The 21,583-nt window shown below is 40.9% G+C and overlaps 1 long non-coding RNA gene across 1 annotated transcript in view; it reads right to left on the reverse strand.

The window, feature by feature from the left end:
- Positions 1-21,278, reverse strand: part of LOC308190917 — a 105,351-nt gene extending 84,073 nt beyond the window's left edge. Inside the window, exons 1-3 of the long non-coding RNA XR_013947567.1 lie at positions 20,536-21,278; positions 20,253-20,317; positions 19,847-20,023 (exon numbers count right to left, since the gene is read on the reverse strand). This is a non-coding gene — a long non-coding RNA (uncharacterized lncRNA). The remainder of the gene's footprint in view (positions 1-19,846; positions 20,024-20,252; positions 20,318-20,535) is intronic.
- Positions 21,279-21,583: the final 305 nt, after the last annotated feature.

Below are 21,583 nucleotides of genomic sequence, written 5' to 3' on the forward strand. Positions count from 1 at the left end.
GATCCATACAAGTCCATGGATCCGGATGGGATCCATCCCAGGGTGCTTAAAGAGCTGGCTGATGTCATCGCGGGACCTCTCTCAATTATTTTTCAAGGATCTTGGGAATCTGGAGAGGTCCCAGTAGACTGGAAGCTGGCAAATGTTGTCCCAGTTTTCAAGAAGGATAAGAAAGAAGACCCTAGCAATTACAGGCCTGTCAGTCTCACGTCAATGCCTGGTAAAATTATGGAGAAGATGATCCTTGAAGTTAGTGAGGTGCACCTGGGGGACAATGCAGTCGTTGGTCCTAGCCAACATGGGTTTATGAGGGGTAGGTCCTGCCTAACAAATTTGATTTCCTTTTATGATAAGATCACCCATCTAGTCGATCAAGGGAAACCAGCTGATGTGATTTTTTGGACTTCAACAAGGCTTTTGACACGGTTTCCCATAGGATCCTACTGGACAAAATGTCCAGCATACGACTTAACAAAACCATCATACAATGGGTGAGCAATTGGCTGACGGGCAGGGCTCAAAGGGTTGTGGTAAATGGGGCCACATCTGGCTGGCGGATGGTCACTAGTGGGGTCCCTCAAGGCTCCATTTTAGGGCCAGTCCTCTTCAATGTCTTTATAAATGATTTGGATGTACGACTAGAAGGTGTTTTGAGCAAATTTGCCAACGACACCAAACTTGGAGGAGTTGTGGACTCAGATGAGGGTGGAAAGGCCGTGCAAAGAGATCTGGACGGATTGGAGATCTGGGCGATCAAGAACCACATGAAGTTTAACAAAAGCAAGTGCCGGGTCCTGCACCTGGGACGGGGCAACCCTGGCTATATGTACAGACTGGGCGACGAGATGCTGGAGAGCAGCCCTGCAGAGAGGGATCTGGGGGTTGTGGTTGACAGCAAGTTGAATGTGAGCCAGCAGTGTGCCCTGGCAGCCAGGAGGGCCAACCGTATCCTGGGGTGCATCAAGCACGGCATTGCTAGTCGGTGGAGGCAGGTGATTGTCCTGCTCTACTCTGCGCTGGTCCGGCCTCACCTCAAGTACTGTGTGCAGTTCTGGGCAACACAGTACAAGAAGGACATTAAACTGTTGGAGAGTGTCCAGGGGAGGGCGATGAAGATGGTGAAGGGCCTAGAGGGGAAGACGTATGAGGAGCGGCTGAAGTCACTGGGCCTGTTCAGCCTGGAGAAGAGGAGGCTGAGGGGGAACCTCATCGCGGTCTACTATTTCCTCGCGAAGGGGAGTGGAGAGGCAGGTGACCTATTCACTGTAAACACCAGTGATAGGACCCGCGGGAATGGTTTTAAGCTGAGGCGGGGGAAGTTTAGGCTGGACATCAGGAAGAGCTTCTTCACCGAGAGGGTGGTCGCACACTGGAACAGGCTCCCCAGGGACGTAGTCACTGCACCAATCCTGTCTGAATTTAAAAAGCGATTGGACTGTGCACTTAGTCACATGGTCTAAACTTTGGACAGACCTGTGCGGTGCCAAGAGTTGGACTCGATGATCCTTATGGGGCCCTTCCAACTCGGGATATTCTATGATTCTATGGTTTTGAATTCAATAAAGGTTGAAAATAGAGGTGCTGAAGCCATAAAGAAGAATGCTGTGAAAGTCAATGTATGAAGCAACTCGAGATGTTCATTGATGCCAGCGTAGGAGCAACATAGACCTCCACCCAAATAATGTGTTTTATTTTTACATCATAAGGCTGGGTGAAATGAGGAGGTGGCTGAGAGCTGAACACTAATGATCCCCACAATCTGTAAGCAGAGAGATCTATAATTCTGACAAACTCTGGGAAATCATGAAAAAGTGGTTTCTAGATTATAGCATCTTAGATATCACAGGAATTTGGGTCTAAACAGTGGGGAAAATTGAGGAAAAAAAAGAAAAAAATAAGCAAAGAAAGAAGTGGAAAACTGAATGAATAAGATGCCAGAATTTGGTGCCTAAAGGCATTCAGTTTCTCAGTATCTCAAGAAATCAATAAGGTTCAGAGCAAATCCTATTGAAACTTAGATTTTATTTTTTTTAGATTATTATTTTGCCACTGAGCTCATGTCCCAGTAGGACTTTCTGCCTGAATCAGACTCTGATGTCGGACATTCTAATTGTGATTGCTGGGCTAGCAGGAAACAGTGAGCCTAATGGACTGGTACATTTTCAGAGAAGACTATGAGGGGAGTAGGGTGACCATATTGTGTCAACAGTCCATCCAGGTAACATCAAAATATCTCACAGGGTTTCTCCAGTATAGACCATTCTGTCTTAAACATATATTTCCTATTGACTGTTTTAAAGCCTCCGCTCCAAAAAACAACATCATAATTAAATTTTAAAGACATTCATATTTTTCTGTTCTTTTATCAGAGTTGCTGTTCACAAACTTTTAGAAGACCTAGATTTACACAGCAGCAGCATAAGAGGAGCTAGCATGAAAACTTATCCCACATTAACTGTCCCAACTGATGAGCAGAAAATGCAGCACTTGTCAGAAGTTTGGCAAAGATCACCATCATCAATATACTAAAGAAATTTATTGTAATTTTTAGAAAAAACTTCACATTTTTCCAGAGGCAAGCTTAACAGCATGCACAGACTGAGATGCACATTTATAGCACTCCTTTTTCCTCTCTTATTACAGTGCATGCCCTCCTGCCTGTGAACAAAGATCTCTGCAAGGTAAGAGTCACAACAGGTGGTAAACACTCCAACATTTAAGGGCTTGTTTAGATGGTAAATGGAACCAATCCAATTAAATCAGTTGTAAATCACACCCTTAGCATTTCAGCAGTAGTTAGCATGAGACACAGATTTCAGAGCCATTTCAGTGTAACTTAATGACAATTCTTTTATCAGCTTAAATTACATCAAAACCAGGGTCTACAAACAGACCTCAATCAAAATATTATGAATTAAAATGTAGTCGTTTCTTTTCATTTTAGTTACAACATAGACAAATCCTAAGACTTAATAAACACATGCAAACACACACAGAACACTCACTGGTTCAGTGGGAAGGCAGATTACAAATTACTCAGTGCTGCCAATTAGTGAACAAGCAGGAAAAAAAAAATAGAAGTAAAGAAGAGTGCTTCACAAAATGCATACCATTTCTTTTATCTGAGAAAAGTCATAGCTGGTGCCATATAGCATCTTACCGAGAGCACAAATGAACATCCATCCTGTAATACTATATAATGGAAAATATATAAGAATATGCAGCATATAGGAAAAATTGCCACCACAGCAGTTTGTTAAATGTTTAGCAAAGATTCTCAGATGAGACCTGTGTCATTTTGAGATGCATATCAGCAAATGACAAATTAGTGAGATTTTATGCTAACATATTGACATGATTGCTCAGGAGTACTGCAAACATGTTTCTGCAGGACTCAAAAACAAATCAGGGCTACTATATACACAGCCTTCTTAAGCTTTCTACCACTGTCTCTGTGGTCATGTTAAATCAGTGCTAACGCACAAGAATAAGCAAATCTTTAACCCTGCATATTTGGCAGAAAGTTTTCAAATAACTTTCTTGAAGTAACTTGAGGATTTAATAGAAAATCCTGACGTACTAAGCTCAGTAAAGGAAGAAAAACTGTGCCACATGTGACCAATAACAAACAGGCAGCACAACTTGAATTTCCAATATTGAACACCTCCACAAACCACAGAGTAATTTACAACATGTCATTATGCTGCAAAGACTTTGGAGGAAACTGCAGCCAACTGAGAGATGTTGCATAAAGAGACATACAGTGAGACCCAAATAAGCAATTGATTCAGCTTTGATACATACTGCTAATGAAGCATCTAGATTACTTTCACTTTCTTGTCAGCAAGCAGGACTGTTTTCCATGGAACATGAACAGCCTGAGCTCTGGCACAGAGGAGTTTTCTGCATCAGGGAATCCTCTGCAGCTGATACAGTCAATAAATAAATACAACTTTACAACATTAGCATCACCAGCTTCTTCTAGGAAACCAGTCCTGAAGGCACAAAATACTGCAGTCACAGTCAGGATGAGTCCAGGTAGATGCCCTATCTTATATCTCCCAGGGGTTAAACACGAATACCTGGGTGAGATTTTGCCACCCCATAATGAATTTGTATTGTTGGATTCTGGCTTAGCATCAAAAGATGTGAAAAGGGATGTGATTACTCTCGGCAAATATACCAAGGAGGAAGAATAAGAGGGAAGAAAAGAAGAACGTAAAGACAGTGTTGGCGCAGGAACTGGGAGGAGTCAGCCAGAACTATGATATTATGTTTAGATAATAGAAAAAAGGTCACATCTGATATGGTTCTGAGGCATGTTTTGCATGGGAAAAAAAATGGAAGGGGGGGTGGGAAGCCTTTCCTTATTTTTCATATAGAACTTCGTCAGTTGACGCCAAGCATGACACAATGCAGTACTTGTGACAGGAAGGGACAGCCCAGGAAGGTCCCTTGACACCTGCCAAACCTTATATACATAGACAGATGTAGATACAGGTTTGTTATATATAGCAAGGTGAGCCTCAGGAGAGTAAAATCACAAAGGCAAATCTATTTTCTCAAGGAAAAATAAAAAACCAACAGAGATGCACTAACATAAGCAACTGCATTATAACATTGGCTGTTGCTTTTTCAAAACATTGGCATGCTGTTGTCATGCAGCTATTATGAAGAAATCATACTGTGAAGCAAGAAGCCTTCCTGCAAACCAGGATGGGAAGTACAGAATCAGCTGCAGTTTTTTCACTGCAGGGGTTTCTCTAAAGAAAAAAAAATCTGATCATCAGTTTTGCACGCACTAAGAAAAATTCAGTTTGCAAACAATGAACATCCTTTGTGTTCAGCATTGGCAAAGCAATTGATTCTACTTTGAGATTGGACCTGTGCCACTGCAAAAGCAGTTCGTCTTTTCTGTTCTGAAAAGTGCTGTAATGAAGAGCTTTAACAGAGGGGATTTTTATCATTAGACTCGGGCTATGATTTCTTTCAATTTCTCTCACTTCACAAAACAAAATGTATGGAATCCATCATTCCAGCATATTGAGAAATAAAGTAACTCTGAGACACTGCAGAAGACGTTAGGACTTATATAGCAAACAAATAACTTCCAATATGTTGTTACCTTCCTACTTTCTCCGCCAAAATTCAGAAACACATTGTGAGGATATGGCTTCCCATTGAGTAAATACAAATATTGAGGCAAAAACGTGACTCTCTTAAACAAAGAAATCATCTCTTTTCAAATCAGAAGATTCAATGGATATTTCTTCCAATGGGTCTCAGTGTGCATGCTATACATTTGGTGGAATAACAGAGAAAACTCCACGTGATTATCAGACAAGGAACAGGGTCACATAAATGGAAAACACAGTTAGCGTGCAAGAGAGCTTTTCCTTTGAACTCTTATGTGTTCAAGTGCTCACACTCTCTCTCAAAGCAGCAACCTTTCTACGTCCAAACAAGCAGGATGAGATCACTTGGAAAATCTGGCCTTTAAATGGCACCTTTGTGATAAAGAATGAGTAATTCCCTATAAAAATGGGGGACCCTACTACTGATTTCTGAGCCCAAAGGCTTCTTTTTCTTTTTTTTTTTCCCCCCGACTGTATCGGCGTGTCTAATAAAAGATTTCATTTCTCCCTGTAAACCTTGTATCTCTCATATCCTCAGACCATCTTGACTAGAACAACCCCACTGCATTAAAAAAGACTTGCAGCCTTAAAACTTGACAGACGTTTCTTTTTAACACCTTTTTATACAAAAGCAATAACAGCAGGTAGTAAACCAACACTGCTGCACAGCATGGAGTAGGAAGGAAGTGCTATAAACCCTATCACAATTATTTCAGTGAAAGACAAGGCCATCATTAGTGCGGTATTGATCAGTCTCCCCCTCCCATCTCAACTGTTTGGAAATTCGTTCACATTATTATTGCTGTTCCAGACATTATTATTATAACAGACCTGCATTATACAATAAGAGGCTTTGGTATAATTGACATCTGAAGCACCAGGGAGCTTGAATGTTTGCTACTGGTTAGAATGTGGTCTCCAGAGGGAGACTTTCCTTCTCACAAAAGGGGCTATCACATAGTCATTGCAGTGTGTAAATCAAATCCTCAGTGACTGCTGTTTTTTCATTACTTGTCTGTGACCTGGAACTAAATCTCTGCAACACTGTATTGCTGATTACCCACCTCTGGAACCCAAAACAATACACCACAATGATGAACAAATAGAGTAAAGCAAATGACCTACCTGGGTTAAAACAACAGAAACTTGATTATTTTTTTTTAGTCTTTTTAAATAGGAAATTGAAAATATAATCCCACTCTTTGGTCCATAGGTGCTGTGGAAATTCTCTGACTTCCATGCACAGCTGGGCACAGGCCAGACACAGGAAGCACAGGTAGATTTAAAGCATCAATCCCCCCCATCCCCAGCCAAATTAACCTTTTGCCAGAAATGGTCATTAAAAGAGCCACATGTTGCATGTTAAAGGCCACGTCAAAATAAAAGAGAGCAATTTATATAGGATTTCTTCTGTGAGAGCAACGAGTGCAGTGAGAAAGCCCAGGCATGCCTGGGACTTCGGTCCGGCAGAGGGCTGAACACAGGAACTGGATGTAGGCAGGTACACACGCAGTCCTATTGAACGCCCCACTTGAGGTTAATCACTGAACAAAGCTCCTGAGCAAAATCAGGTCACAGCCCCCAGACAACACATGAAAAAGACCAATTCCATTGTCTGTCCAGGGCCAGCTCCCGCTAGTGGTAATGATTTATAAGAGGGAATTGAGCCCACAGCACTGTCCTCTACATTTACCGTGATATGGGGAAATTCTGCTGAATACCTCCAAATCAACAAACATATTTCACCAAGTTCATACACTGTGTGAGCAAGCCTGAGGAGGAAATCCACCCACACAACCATTTGCATGGCTTCACAAGCCCAAAGGCCTCTAGATCACTCATTTAAATAGTGACTCCCAGCTCACAACAGGCTCCCTGGGTGACTGTCAGCTCCCCACCCTGCCAGTAGCAGCTGTGTGTGGCACAGCCAAAGAGCAATACACGGCTTCATTCCCTGCTGCTATCGTGGCTTCAAGGAAACACTGCAAGCCGGAACAGGTCTCAAGCACCTATTTTTAAGTTGGGAGCTGAAACAGCTCTGCCAACACAAGAACTGAGCAAGGGAGAAGGAAGAACTTCAGATGTCTTAGGGATCACCAGCCCTCTACACCAGTGAAGGGTACCTTTCCCCAAGGACACACAAGCGAGCGTGAGGTCCTTCACCCTCACGCCAGCCTCCCCCCAGCAAGTCACACTCGTGAATTCACATGGCAGGAGAAATATTGCACTACTTTATTAACAGTCTGCTCCCCTCTCTGTAAAGATGACCTTCACCCTTCCCTCAACTAGGCAGAAATGAAGCAATTCTGCAGCACAAAACAGCGTCTCCTTCCCATGCTAAACTGATCCGGAGCTTGATAACATGCTCAGTCACCTAAGCAAGAAACAAAGGCCACAGTATCTGCAGACTGGCAGTCACCAGCTGCAACTTGCCAGGATATAAGCAAGGGGAAAACCCAGGACTGTATGCAAAGAGCAAATCTCAGTCCAAACCTGGCATGTTGTAAACCAGGACCTATGAGGTTTTCACTACTTTTCTTTGATTTACTGGACTGGGGTCAGTGGAGAGGCAGAAGGAGGAACTTCTTGACCTGGTATTGAATGCATATCTTACAGTCAAATGAAAACCCTGGTGCTTTGTGAGCAGTGAATCAGAGAAAGGCAGGAGGTGACTGCTGCCATCCTGTTGGGGATGGATGTCTCTGATGAAATAGGCAGAGAAGCAAGAGGTGCTGGAGCAGAGGCCAAACACAGCAGACACAGGATAAGCTTGCTGCCTACATGCAGCCAGAGCACAAGGACCTAACAGCTGACAGTACTAATTTGGACAATGCTCTCAATAACATGCTTTAACTTTTGGTTAGCCCTGAAATGGTCAGGTAGTTGGGCAAGGTGATCTTTGAAGGTCCCAACTAATTATTCTGCCATAAGGAAGGTGCTGGGGCTTAGTTTTGCCACTCACTGCCTTGGCTCCCTCTGACAATGGTGGAAGATATGGGCACCCACCCAAACAAGAAGATGATCCAGCAGCCCCCACAAACCAAGCCAACAGTGCCAACATTTGTTTTCAATATTCAGGAAAGCCAAGCAAATAAGCCTTAGCACTTAGTACTAAAACAAAACAATGGAAGTCATGGCCCTGAAACCTCAGTGGTGCACTCCTGCAATTATTTCAGACAAGGCCCATCTTATTTGCCTGTATTTGTACTCGGCAGGGGGAGGTGAACTTATCTGCTGCCTGTGATGTCGGCTTAAGAGCCCTGTTTAGGACACCATCATAATTCTTGTCATTCTTTTTTGCTAATGGTTGCATACCTTTGATTAAAACCTGCATGGTGCATTAAAGGCTAAAATAGATGATGAATGCCACATAATACTTTGTGTTAGATCAGAGTTGATTAGAATTTTTGATGATCCAGCAGCTAGAAGAGGAAACTGCATAAGCAGTGAAAATACTCAGCTGTTACCGTTGTAGGAGGCAGTGGCTTTTGTTTGACATGAGATACAAAACAGTAACTAAATGGACAATGTACTCTCTTGGTCAATGAATGGCTTTATACCACAAAAGAGTTCTGTAAAGAAAAGCTGGTGAATTAATCAGTCCAAATATTTGTAAGACTTCTTGCTTGTTTTCAAGTGGGCAGCCCTCCCTCACCAACATCATGGTTTCAGAGCTGGATGCCAGCTAGTTTATTTTTCATCACTGCAAATGTAACAGAAGAGCATTTTAAACAAATAAGCAAACAACAAAGTAATGCAGTAAAAGTTAAAGATACTTGACCAAAGCGCATCTCACATCAGCATCCAGACAGATATCTTCACTAATCTCTGCCATCACACCAGTTAAGCAAAAGAGCATTGTTGCTCTGAGTGAAAAGATTTGGTTCAACAGGACAGACAAGTTACAGAGAAGGAAGCTATCTGATTAAGCACAATACTGTCAGAAAGCTGGCAGTATGAGCAGACCAAACTTGCAGCACAGGGAGGTTTGCTTTCTAAGGTCATCCAAAATTTGGTAGGTGCACAGAACAAGCTCATTGAATGGGAACAGAAGGGAAGAGCTGGAGATGATGACTAAGGAGAGATGGAAGAGAGGAAGGAAAAAAAGCAAACCGTTTCTATGGTGCTGTCTCCAAACAAGGAGAGTGGATTTCATGTGCTTTATGGTGGCCTGATAACTGAAAGAACATCAGATTTTTTCTTATATGTAGCTTTTAAAGATCCCTTCTTCCATAAAACAATTTTCTTAAAATATTCCTTTTGCCTATCTATTATGCAAAACCTTGGTAACATCAATGGGATTATCTACAGGCAAAAATAAACAAACAAACAAATACATAAATAAAAGGCAGTTGATGCAGATATTTTACAAGACTGGGAACAAGTTAATAAATCACTATTTGTAAAACAGCTGCTAAATATGATCAATGACCTTGCTAGTGCAACTAGTTTTACTAAGCATCTCAACCTCTTAGCTCAGCAGTACATTGATATTACAATGGTTTCTTTTGCTGTTAATGCCCTGCATATACATTTCTATACTAGATCGTGGAACTCAATGGATAGCTAAGGTTACAGCAGTGCTTCTCTCCTATATGTATTTCACCCTTCATTAATCTTAGGTCCTTGCTTGGAAGATTCTCTCTGAGGCAAGAAACATTCCTTGTGCATCCCATGAAGACCAGGGTGGCAAGAGGATGCCATCAGAAGGGGTACTTATCTTAAGTAATCATTCATCATGTTGCAGAACATCCTGTCATGTCTAGGCCAGTGTTATCCAGGAGATCTCTAGTCATAGCGTGTCGTCGCTGTTATCCAGACTTGCTCTTCCTAAAGTAGGCTGCTGTAATCTGAGAAAAAACACAGCTGCATTTCTAGCTTCAAAGCCAAACTAGTGCTATCTCCAAACATGTATCCTTTTCCAGTTTCTGCTGCCCACAGTTCCATTGCAGCAGATTACGTGTTTAAGATTCATAAATGGAAGGGAATTCTTCTTAGAAGAAAAAAAAAAGTAATGCACAGAACTGCAAAATACATCACTGACATCAATGACAGCTTCAAACAAAACTAGTACGACAAGCCAAAGAAGTAACTAAATAATCTCATCTGTTATGGAGATAATTGGTTTTGATTCCCAAAAACTGTATCAAATTTTGTATGTATTTTCACTGTGTTGTGATTAAATGTTCTTTCCCCTTAATGTTTGAAAGGGAACATACTCCAAAGGCACACTAGCTAGATTACATGGACCCATATAAGTTTCACAATCTTGAGATCATCCTACTTTGATCTCAGAAGTTGATTGTTGGAGCCCCCACAGAGCAGAAAAATAGCACAGGAGGGTCTTTTCACTGATATACACATAAGGAAAAACTTATGAGATTTCTGTGAAATTGCTTTGGTTTAGAATTTTTCTCAAGTGCTTCATTTTAACTATAAATAGAAAATAGAATCTCATGACAAAGATGTAGTTGACATAGTGTGCAATTTATCATCTGTGAGCACATTTCAGAGTACTTGTCTCAAAGCTGACATGCTGTGTGGACTGTGGAATATGACTATTTTAATATATTCCATGACATATGCAAGCCAAAGTAGCTGGGATGCAAACAATCCACAAAGAAAATTCTCCATTGGCTCTCCTGATTTGGACTTCTTTGTGATAGTAGATAACCTTGCAAAGTCAAAACTGTTCCAGCATAAATGGAAAAACCATTGCTTCTGGGGCTTACTTCCTACCGTGCTTTTGTCATGACTTGTAAAGACCTACTCCTGGTAGCAAACTGTTAAATACATTAGACTTCTTCCCCACCTATAAAAATACCACAGACATGCAAATGATCATTAGCATATATGTAGACAGCTACTGAAGTAAACAAACTAGCATAAATAAAAATGAAAAGACTGGATTCCAAGGCTGTCAACTCCCTCTTGCAGTATCTTTCTCCTGGGAACCATTTCTAGCAAGAACAAAAGAGAATGCTTTACAGTAGGTCACTAATGCTAGAATATTCATATTCTTATACATCTCAGACAGCAGGCCCATGGATGTAAATCCATGTTTACTCTACTAGTACCAGCATAACTTAAAGCAGAAGCTGACCTCATCTGCTAAAATCCAATATAACACGTGAGATTTAAGGCTACAGCACTTGGGAGGTAAGGTGCCCAACATCAGCGAGCAGGTTGCTTTCATAAGTAGGGGCTGCTATAGGAAAGGGCTCTCATTTTAGCCCCCTGGCACTTTGGCCTTACTGACTATATTGTACCAAATGTTCTTGGATTTTCACAGAGAATTTTTTCTTGTATGTGCTCCACAAAACTGCCCACATGCTACAAAGACAAACTTGTTTCTTTACTACAGATTAACGGTCAGGCAGTTTAAAGGTTCTCCGTTCACTCTGAGCCACTTTCCAGCTCTCTTTGCACAAGAATAAATCCAGAGTGATGGGTCTGGCTTCAGCAGAAATCTGGATTTACACAGGAATAACTGGTAGCAGACATTGGCCCATTGTTTTTGTCTTGCTAATTTCATGATAAACTAAAGCAATGGCAGACAACAGTTCATACAAAAGGCCCTGACCAATATTTGCACAATTTTCTTCTTCCTCTAGTGTCTGCTTCTTTTACGCAAACAGCACATAGTCCTGCAACTGGGAAGAGCAATAGCCTTATACTCCAGTGGACTAGCCGCCAGAGGGCAATGAAACACACGGACTATGTCAGCATCTTACTAATGGAGCTTTTTGGCCCCGAGTCTGGGAGAGGAAAAACTGCTGTCATTAGTTAGCCATAAACACACTTAGCATCTGCCATGAGGCAGCCTGGATCCGTTTTAAGATCAGATCCAGCCTGTGCTCCTGCTCAAACTTACATGAAGAGGGTGAGACTGCAATTTCTCTCCTTACATTGGTCAAACCTTGAGAAGTTAGCAGCTTCCATAGCTGTAACAGACAACAATTTATTGGTGACCTCAGAGCCTGAACCACTAGAGAAACCCTACCCGAGGCTGTCAACAAGCAGCTGATCCCATCATCATCCCCAGCCCTGCATCTCCATGCAACTCAGGCAAGGAGTTCGGACAGCACCCTGCCACCCAGAAATGGCTCATTTAGATGCATTTGATGCCACCTGGCAGGAAATTATAACATTCTTTAGGAACATGACACAATGTCATTCTGTAGTTTTCATTCCTCTTGGGTGGTTTTTCACTCTTCTGCATCAATTATTTGCAAAGGAGAGTTTTGAAGTCCAGTCAGAGGCTAAGAATTGCTTATACTTTCAGTGCTAGGAGATTTTGTATGTAATACACCTCTGGTTTCAAGTCACCCTCCAACATCTTATAATTTTGATAACCACAGATCAAACATTAATCTTGCATTTGTGGGTGACTAAGACACGCAAAATAGGAGTTAAATTTCTAATGACACTATTTAATCATCTCTTTTGGGCACCAGAAACTTCTACCTGGGATTTTAAGTAGCAGATATGAGATTTGCATGCCTAGGTAAATTATGATTGGCCTAATCCAGAAGCTAGCTGCTTCCATTTGTATGATGAGAGCACTCTGAATCAGCTGCCTATTTTGAGAGTCCATATGCTCAGAAGATTTGGGGATAGAACATGCACACACATGACCAGATGTAAGAACATGTGTTCTACACACATATATGACCTATGAGTAGGTGGCTTATAGCTTTCCAGCTCTGCTGTTCTCAGCTCTGGATTACACTAGAACAAGCTCAGAACCACTACTGCAGCATCCAAGTACTGACAAAATCTTCCCTGTTTTCCTTGCCGCTAATCTGGGGTCTGATCTGAGAAGGTGTTGAAGTCCATGGGAGCCAAGGTGATTTCACAACATCACAGAATCAGCATCTTAATCACATTTAAAATATTTCATTAATACAAAGCCAAGGAATGAAGGCAAACATTGACCGTAAGTAATCAGAGCTTTAAAAACCAAGTATGCTGTCTGCCAAACAGTACCAACCAGGATGACTTCTGTCTTACAGACATGAGTCAAAAGCTTAGATTAACTTTCAGCACTACTATATTGGTATTAATGATTGATATCTCAAGGACTGGTACAATGGTAGAGTTTGCGTGCTTACCAATGAAGGAGCAGAACTCCAGCAGGTACAAAAATAAAGAGTTCATAAAGCTCTGAGTGTTTTGGTCTAATAGAGAGGCTAGGATAACATTTCTGTAAAAAGTAAGGAAGTAGTCAGGGTGCCTAAAGGAGGCACCCTGAACAGATTTAAGGAGGGGAAGGAGAGAAGAACTGGGACTGGGATTTGGAACAAGTTTCTGTAAATGTTGCTTTAACTATTAATTGAGGAGTAAACAGTATATTAAATTCTTATGGAATATATGCATGAAAAGCAGTAGCACAAGTCGGATTTGCCCCATGTGGATGTTGTTTATGAAGCAGCCTCCTTGGAAATGTTCCTCAGACTTTTGACAGATGAACTTTCTGTAGGTTGTACGTTTGAACACGGAATGCCTATTGTTTCCATCTGCCTTTGGCTTGTACAGTTCCTTGGGGGCTTAATACAGAGACAGACATTTAGTGGAAAGAAGGGTTTATTGAGTGGCAAAAGCACATTCTAGGAGAATGCACTAAGAGGAGGGGAAAAAAAAAAGAAAAAAAAAAAACACCAACCACTAGTTTCTACAGAAATGAAACCATCGCAGAAGAAAAATGCTTTTAAAAAAAACACATACATTTTTCATGGAGTGGGCCTAAAGCACTTATTTATATTTCATCTCTGTATGACACGGTTTCGCTCATCTAATTCCATTTAGAACATTACAATTTTTGTTTCAAATGTCTCTGTGCTGAAACGTATTCTCTAAAGTGCCCTGAAGCTGCTGGTATTGTGAATGTTATCTAAATGACTCATTCGAATTTTTAAGGACAACTCAGCTTAGAAATACTTTATTCTGTTTTTCAATTATTATTTTTTTAAGTTTTTAGTTTGGGGTGCAAAGAAGAAAGATGTAGAACAACAGATAGCATTTGAATGAAATCACACAATTGCTGCTGTTTTCTACTTTATGGGATGAAGCCAAACGTGCAAATGGCATGGTTTTTCCTGATATGCACAGAGTGAATCTTGATTGCTTACGGCATTCCTGCAAAGGCCATTTCATGAAAAATACAAATCTCTGTCTCTCTTTGATTGGGAATCGAAAGACAATGCTGCTTATACAATGTCTGTTTCTATTTTGCTGCTACACATTCTATAAATAGCAGAACTTCAGCTTAGCATTTCATGTATACATTGTCGTTGCACACCTGCATATACCTGTATTGTAAAATCCTAGCTCCAGCAAAACCGCAGTTTTCTTAAAATGCAAATTATACCATAATATCATATTCACAAACATTCACAAATACTTGTCTGCCTATACAGCAGGTTAGGTTCTGTGTCATGAGGACAGGCTTTGTTGTTTTGCTGAAGTAGACAGGCTTAAGAGGTAACTTACATGCTTTTGTAAAACAGGATTTAAACTCGGGAACTACTCCCTGACTTCATTGACGTTGAAAATTCACTGTAGAAATGATACTCCTATAGTACTGACACACAGCAAGACAGGAATTCATTTGCTACCTGGTTACTTTAGCTGCAAGAAGAATACTCTAAATGAGTTATCTTTTCTTTCACACTGGTTGCTTCTGTACAGAGCCAAAAAGTTAATTGAAGGGGATGTCCTTCCAGACAGCACATAATCCTAGTTGAGATAAATCCACACAACTGCATGTTTTTACATACGGAAACATAGAATCTGATGGCTATTTATTTGTTGGTCCCTACAATTAAACTGAAGAAAGCTGGACTTCTGCTCAGTACAGACCAAGCTTTTCTCAGACTGCCAAGATAAGCCCTTTGAAGGAGTCAGGCCGTTTTTCAGAACAGAAGAGCACCCTTTCCTAAATAACCTCCCCTGCCTTAACCAATGAGACAGCATATGCGTATGTATATATATCATTCCCTAAAAATTATGGCCAAAAAGGATACCAGATGCACCTACTGTGTATTCACAGATCATTAAATTTAACTGAAATATCCTAGCTGATGCCCAAAGACTTTAGTGAGGGCAAAGCACTCCTGTGCTTAGGAAACTATCTGCAACAGACACAGAATTGGCAAGACCAGAGGAAGCCCTGCAATGGCAAGGAATTAATCATGTGAGATGTACACAAATGATCCTAGCAGATGAACCACACCTCATGCTATATGAGGTGAAAGATCCACACAGCCTGCCAATCTGACCCAGGGAAAATTCCCTCCCAGGCCTACTAAGGCAATATATAATCACTCGCTATACCACCTACGAAGAGATCTCCTACTGCAGCCAATCTCTGATTCTGCAGAGGAAAGTAGCTAATAACAACAAAAAGAAGAACATCCAAAATTCTTTGTTCCTTGTGCAAGGGAAGGAGATGAAAAGAAATCTACCCTGATCTTCTTCAGACAACTCACCGAAACTCTGAGCCATGACATTCAGGTCTGTTAATTGCCTTCATGGGGAATCGCTGGCTATAAGCTTTTCAGTGCAATGCTCTGCCATAAAGGAAAGGAACGAGCAAGGATAGCTGTACAGGGCCAGAGCCATTCAGCCCAGGCTCATCTAAAGGTTTGAAGTGATCACAGCTCTCTCTGCGTCTTTCCTAGAGGGTCAATTCTGATGTTGAATAGATCCTGGAGCCAGAAAACAGCTTCTCCTTTCAAGACTGAATTAGATGAACTTCAGCTTCTGACAGCCAGGTGGATAAGCCTCTGCTACCAGGTATCTTATTCAGATGGCCTCTCAGCCTGCTCCTCAGTTAACTGAATACTCTGAATTCCTTAAGCTCCTGATGCTTGTTTTATAAAATGCTGTAACCTATTTTATAGTTCAGCTTGGGCAGAACAGGACACACCATCCAAGGGGAAACTTACAAATAGTGCTAAGTCTTTCTATTTTCATGGATCATGTCAGCTCTTTTTTTTTTTTTTTCTACAGCACAGCAGCAAAAATTCAAGTTACAGGAATTATCTGTGATGCCACCTAAGTCCTTCTGCAAGCCATTGCTTTCCAAAATATAATTTAAACCATTCTGTGTTCCAATATATACCAGCTAGGGTATGGCTGTATTAAAACACGCTTGTTTGTTGCAATGGAAAGATTAAACTAGCTGATCGCTCTTTACCTGGTCTTATTGTTCATCTCCTCACTATTTTTTGCATTGGACTTGACCAGCAGATAGTACACATCACTGACTAGACCACCGATTAAGATTTGCCTGTTCACCCCTCCCAGTGTGTTGAGAATAAATTTACAATAAAAATGCCTGAAAGAGCCTGAATGAATTACAGGGAGAGGATGCATGCCGATAGTGACTGTCACAACTGGAAGCAGAGAAAGATTATTGAACGAGTATTTTAGGCAGTGGGTAAGCTATAAAACTGGAGAATTTTTCTTTGCTCGTACAGAGAGAAAAAAAAAAAGTAGAGGAGAGATTTTGCTCAGGGGATGTCAACTGCACTGCTGATTGAGGTGGAAAACCTGTGAAGGAGCCCCTTGTTAGAACTGTTGGCAGTGTATCATCCAGTGCTGTACATGCTTTCTCTGAACCAGGCAGGGATTTTTCATTTCATACATCATTCAGAACTTGCTGTAACCCTTCCAAAAGTCACATTATATTGTCATACATTCCCACTAACACAAAGACCTTCATTTCATGAAGAAAGTAGCTGTTCTGGAAGATGGGGACAGGGAGCAGATGCTGTCAGTTGCCTTTTCACATTGAGGCACGCCACCAACATGCATACTCAGGGAAGCAGTGTTTCTACTGCAGATGAATTGCATCTCCCCACCTCTCAGCACCTGTCTTCCACATGGGGTTTAGCACCTGGGTGTTCTGCATCTTTCTAACACCTTTCTCCACTGCCAACCTATCATTCCATGCCTATTCCACTACTTACTACATTCCCAGCCAAGTTAAACACAGGAGTTGCTTCCAACAAGTAAAAAAAAAAAAAAACTAAAACCTAAGAAAAGCTCAGCAACATATCTTAAACCATTGGCTATAACCCTCCCTATTCCCTAAAGAGAGGAAGGCTAGTCCATATCATGTTTCCTTCATAGGAAGGGGATCACTTTTCCCTCAGCAGAAACACTACAAAGCAAGCTATATCAGGAGTAAATGCTGTATTGACAAAGACCTTACTTTTTAGATGAGTTATCAAAGGTTTGATCAGTGGAATCAGGGTATCAAACAATAATGTTCAGTCCAGAATTTATACATCTACTCCAGTATATGAGCCAAATACCAATTTAGGTATTCTGCCACGAAAGAAAAAAAAAATCTTGCTGCTGATTCTGTTGGATAAATCAGTTTTTACTACTGTGCACTAGTGACATATGATGTTATACAGTTGTCACACTGTCCTACAGTCACCATGCATGTTTCACCCGCCTTTGCATTGCTTTTATACCAGCTCTTTAAATTCTTTTTGCATCCTGCAGGATGAGATGAAGGTGCTACATAATAGGAGATTAATTATGTTGTTATTTAGACACAATCTTGCTGATTCTTCCTCTGACATTTCTATATCCAGTATCACTTGAAAATCAGTACAACAAAGTATTAGAGCTCTGCATCAGCCCATACAAAATGGTAATTAAACTGAATTGAACTCATCCCCAATGTAAGTAGTTAAATATACAAACCATTCACTGTACACATTCACAAAAGATAAGAGTAAGGCTCACTTGGGTTAGAAGAAATGTGAAAAGGGCATTTTAAAGCATGGGATTTTTTTGATGGTGGTGGGTTTGGTTTTTTTTGTTTGTTCGTTTTTGTTTTGTTTTGTTTCATTTTGCATGTGTTTGTTTTGTTGTTATTATTTGTTTGGTTGGTTTTGGATTATTTGGTTGCTTGTTTGTTGCTAATTTAAGACGAAACATCTCTCAAGACATGTTATACAAGCCCAGCATGACAGTGCTGAATCCACTCCAGGTATAAGCTAGTAACTTTGCTTCCTGAAATCTAACCATTATGATGACAGCATTAACTTACCAATCTCATCTTTCTTGCTGCAGAAATGTCCTATTCACCCTTTCTTTCTCTTTCAGAACAGCTTCCTGTCCAAACTTTGAAAAGCCTCTGTCTATGGAAGCAGTTTTGGAGCCCAGGATAGCCAGTAACCAGGCAATGTTCAGGAATGTTGGCACTACTACCTGCCTATTCTTCACCTATTTAGTGACTGAAATAGTACTTTAGTGGTCAGGAATGCCAGCACATCCATACTTCAAATTGCCTTTCTACAGTAGGAAAATGGAATAAATACAAGTCAGACTAGGATATCTGAATTTCCACACCTTATATGTTTTTGTCCCATTGCATCTGCCTGATAATCATCTTTCGAGGCCAAAGGGAAAAAAAAAAAGCAAAAAAAAAAGCTAAACTTAATTTGATCACTGTTTTCTATTAATCTTTGCTGTTTTCACATCTGATCTCATCAAGGTACAAAAGTATTGGCCTGCTCCAAGCAGAAGCAGAAACGACCAAGGAAGCTGCATGAACATTTGATATGCTTTTTAGAATACAAACAAGGAAAGACTGATGGAGAATAGGTCAACTAGGCAATGTAATCTGTGTATTTTGTTAAATATATCCCTCCCACCCCCCAAAACTTAGATATTTAACTAAGTATCCATTAATAATGCGGCAAAACAATGAGGCAAAATTAGACAACATATATCACCAGATCAAATTTGAAAGCAAAACAAAACAAAACAAAACACTATAAGCATAATGATGAGAAAACTTGTCTAATTATACACACTGCCAGTATTAATTTTTGACTCACAGGTAAATATTAAAGAATTTAAATAGTAATACCAAACATCTTTTTTTATAGCTGATTTGTTAAATTGATGCAGTCCTTGCAATCCTAATCTCCAAATTGGCTACATAGCCCATGAAATATTGTGTTTGAAGAATAACTTTAATAACAAATTGTAAACAGGCTGACAGAGATATGTCAATGAAACCTAAAGAGCAAAAGAGACAAGTAAAACAAAGGAAAGTTGTACCAGTTTGAGCCTTGACAGACTGTCTACTAGAAACTCTTGGATCTTTACCTTAGCCCTGGGAAAATGTATTGACTAATCTCACAAAAACTTTTTCTCCCTCTAATGATCTGTCAAGCTCAGGGTGATAGTTACTGTCTGCGCCAACCAGGTCATAGCCAGCACCGGTGAGTGAATGGTATTAAACACCAATGACAGTGGCATAAGGTGATATAATACTAAGACAGTCAGAGCCTTTTCCAAAACTCAAATAATTTGAATGGTCAAACACTTTCTGCTCTACTGCTTTACTCAGGCTTTGAAGACAAATATGCCTGAAAAAGTATACCAGGATTTGGACCTCTCTAAAATCATTTATGCCTCCATTTACTCTTTAAGGATAAAAATCTTCTCACTATTGAGGTTATTAATCACAATTTCAAAAAAAAAGGAAAGGGGGGCGGGGGGGGGCAGACCTTTCTAAATGTTCATGTGTTATAAAGAGCAACAATGTTTTTCATACGCTTTTACACTGGGACCCGGTTTTAGAAAGAGTTGACTGTAACAGTAAAATATCCACAAGCAGCTGAGAAACACTAACTGCACTCAAGAAACAGACAACATTTGTCTGATACACTGCTCACCTTCCAGTTGCTGGGGTAATTTAACTTGTGCTTCAGGTACTTTTCTGTTGGAAATACTTGCCATTACCAACAGCTAAGAGGAGTAGCTATGATTCCAGAAGAAGTGATGGCATTCAGTTCATCCAAATCTCTTACAGGGTACTGTTCATGCTCTGGATGTTCACAGATCAAAAAGATCTTAGGAAAAAAAAAATCTTACATGCAGAAACAGAATTTCAGGAGACAAATTCTAAACCACTAAAGAAAAAAATTCCATCTACGACCATGAACAGATTTTTTTAATCTCTTTTCAAACATACTTATTCTATATACTGTTTGACAATGTACTAAAAAAAAGAAATGTCTTAAAGCCACAGACCCAGTCAGAAGCTTCAAGAGCTGAGAGTTGATAGTATGCTGTACTTACTGTTTTGATGAGTTTACACTCCATGAAGAGGAAGGAAACATCCCCCTGCACAGCATATGGCATCACTACAGGAGACAGCAACAAGAAACGACCTTCAAGGGACCATCTGCCAGTTCTGCTCCAATCACACCTCCTCCTTGCCCACAACATGACCCTTATACCAAGGAGACCAGCAAAGGATGCACATGGGAAACATCCTAAACAGTTAAAGCTCATGCTAGGTTTGCATCATTCACTCCACCTTTGTTATAGTTTTTTCCATCAAATGCCAAGAGCATTTAACCTTTAACACTGTTGTCCAGGAACATCTGAACATGCCACTGAAACCTTGGACCAGAAGTTGTTGTCCCTTCCTCACTGCTTCCACATCTTCAAATATTGTTTCAGAGAATAACAAAGGAAGGAAACTGCAAAAACAAAATGTGATCTTTATGGCAGATGGTACCACAGGATAAATGGCTGTCAATCTACTGTAAATGATTCATCATTGTCAAGTACTGGTGCCCCAGTCATCTCAGCAGAAGCATATGATAGTAAGAAAAGTGTAACATTTGTCACAGAAATACCACAGACATTATGGGGTTTTCTTTTTAACCCAAGTTAAGCACAGGAACACAATTTAGAAACATAGAATCATTAAGGTTGGAAGAGACCTCCAAGATCATCTGGTCCAACCATCACCCTACCACCACTATCACCCACTAAACCATGTCCCTAAGCACCACATTCAACCTTTCCTTGAACACCCCCAGGGTCAGGGTCTCCAGCACGTTCCTGGATAACCCGTCCCAATGACTGACTGCTCTTTCTGAGAAAAATATTCTCTTATTTTCCAGCCCGAACCTCCCCTGGCACAACTTGAGGCCATTCCCTCTAGTCCTATCACTAGTTACCTGTGAGAAGAGGCTGACCCGCAGCTCCCCACACCTTCCTTTCAGGTAGCTGTGGAGAGCAATAAGGTCTCCCCTGAGCCTCGTCTTCTGCATTCTAAACAACCCCAGTTCCCTCAGCCGCTCCTCACAGGACTTGTGTTCCAGGCCCTTCACCAGCTTCGTAGCCCTTCTCGGATGTGTTCCAGGGCCTCGATGTCCTTCATGTAGTGAGGGGCCCAAAGCTGAACACAGCACTCAAGGTGCGGCCTCACCACAGTTCAGTACAGGGGGACGATCACCTCCCTGGCCCTGCTGGCCACACTATTTCTGATAATAAGCCAGGATGCCGTTGTTGGCCTTCTTGGCCACCTGGGCACATTGCTGGCTCATGTTCAGGTGAGCATCAACCAACACCCCCAGATCCTATTCCTCTGCACAGCTTTCCAACCACTCTGCCCC

This window comes from Anser brachyrhynchus, assembly GCF_964034855.1.
Source record: "Anser brachyrhynchus genome assembly, chromosome: 2".
In the NCBI taxonomy this organism is placed as follows: domain Eukaryota; kingdom Metazoa; phylum Chordata; class Aves; order Anseriformes; family Anatidae; genus Anser; species Anser brachyrhynchus.